The sequence below is a fragment of the Condylura cristata genome, unplaced genomic scaffold, assembly GCF_000260355.1.
Source record: "Condylura cristata isolate star-nosed mole 26May11 unplaced genomic scaffold, ConCri1.0 scaffold00019, whole genome shotgun sequence".
Lineage (NCBI taxonomy): Eukaryota > Metazoa > Chordata > Mammalia > Eulipotyphla > Talpidae > Condylura > Condylura cristata.
In genome coordinates, this window is record NW_004567120.1 from 11,408,030 (window position 1) to 11,410,273 (window position 2,244).

The following is a 2,244-nucleotide window of genomic DNA, read 5'->3' on the forward strand; positions in this document are numbered from 1 at the left end:
GACCCGATATTTTTCAACCTGCTGGATTTTCATGCCTAGCAAAACCTTTTCTCAGCCCAACACAGCCAGGAACGTGGCAGAGATGGCATGAATCCAATAAGATGTGAGGGGGTATGAGGATGATTTGCTTCCACCCTCTCCAGCTTAAGAGGCACAACCCCGTGCCCTTCTGAGCTAGAGAAATCAGATTAACCAAATATTATATATAGTTGACCAGTAGGGTTTGGCCAACAGCCACCCATTTTGTTTAATGATGCAGCACGTGCTCTTGGCACTTGTACTCTAATAAGGACTGCGCAGGCACTTGGCAGCCAACATTGTATCGAGAGGTTTTGACAACTAGAAAGAAAACAAAAGGACAATTTAAATGTAACATCACATCCACTCAGGCTGTCACTCAAGTGCCTACCAGTGATCTGACACCAAATCAATAGTATTATGGTTCATTGGACTCAGATCAATGGCTTCACAAAGTTTCAGAGCAGCAGCAGCAGCACAATAGCAAACTTCATGTCTCCTGTCTATTATTACAAAGGAGGTAATCACTGTCTGGCTTCTCTCAGTGCCAAAGCCTCAGCACACTACTGCCTGAAGACTCTAGGGTTCTAATTGAGATGACTGGGTATGCCGTGCTATTTTCTCCCCAACCCCCTCCTCCCTCTATCCTGCTTTCTCTTGTTCCACTCGCCATGGAATAAAAAAGAAAAGAATCAAAAAAAGAAAAGAAAAGAAAACAAAACAAAACCAAAACAAAAACAAGAGCTAGCTTGCTAAGGATTTCCTCTAGCCCCACGCAAGAGCCAGAGAGAGTCCATCTTACAGACACTCAGTGAAGAGCCATCACAAGAATGTAAGTTCCCAGGAAAGGGGCTACTTTTGAAGCTAGCTCAAGCTTGGAGGGTTTCCAATGCCTTTTGCTCTCTTTATGTCTGTGTATTCAGGTTCACTCGACCTCTGACCCTGGCAAAGGCTCATCTATTCAGCTAGCAGAGAGCCCTTTCCCAAACGGCCAGGCCCTACTCCTTTTGATTCTCCCAAAAGCTAACACTTGGGTGTAGCAACTTTTCAGAAGTTTCTACAGAGGAATTTAATCATTTGGCAGCTTAATAAAGATTTTGCAACTATAAATCCCTCCTGATGAGGTTAAATTAAACTTTCAAATTAAAACTGGGTCCTGGGCTGGAAGCCTATTGGTCTCAACCACTGGCAATATTTCCTGTGCCAACGCAGCCCACAGCAGCACCATCAACACCCTGACTACCTGCAGAGCTCATGCTGGGCCCAGCACTTGCCAACCCAGCTCTCAATAAACTTTGCTGACTTCTAACCTCTCAGTCTCTTTGGATTCTTCCACCACCCACACTGAGTTCACCTGACCCCTGTCCACTGCATCACCTGCTCAAATTAAATGAGCAGAAAGTGCAATTTTATAAATGTGCTCCAGTCCCCTGAAATGGGGTACTACAGGAGCCTGGGATGGTTGAAAAGTTTCTCATCTCCAGAACAGTGCAGTATTAGACTGGTGGGTCAGACAGGGGGTACATTGATTTCAGGGCTCAAATGAATTTCTCCCCCGTGCCAGGGCACCTATTGCACTCACCAATCTAGCCAAAGGCTTGCACATCAATGAGATGTGGATGAATTATTGAAAAGCTTCTGAATAAAATGCTGCACTCCGCCATTTCCTACAAATCAAATTATTGAGAGAGATATTTGATTGTAAACATATTTAGAGAATGATTTTATTGTCGTTAAGTTGCTTTTGCTTGCTCCCCCACCCCTTAAATTTCGTTTGCATTAAAGTGCTACAAAGTTAAAAAGGTCGCACACACGCCCACAACCTTCCAGCTGGAGCTCACGCATCAGCCATAGAAGTAAATAAATTCAATCAACAAAAATTGAAAACCTATCATAAACAATAGAAAACGCTTTAAGTCATGCCTAACATCCTTAAATCAGAACATCCCCCTCCCCACCCAGACTGCTAATGCAGAGTTGTCTTGACAACAAATAGGTGTTTTTTTTTTTTTTTCACATGGAGGGACCTAAATTCTATTTATAGTTCTGAAGCCACACACCCAACAGGCTTACGCCAGGTTCCACTGTTAATTCAAGAAAAATCTCAATTTCAATCGTAAAATGCTTTCAGGGTTTACCATCTCTGAAGCTGGCAGGTGGCCCCACCCACCTGGATCCCTAGTAGGTTGCACCCTATATCACAAAAGCCCACTCAGCCAAGAAAGA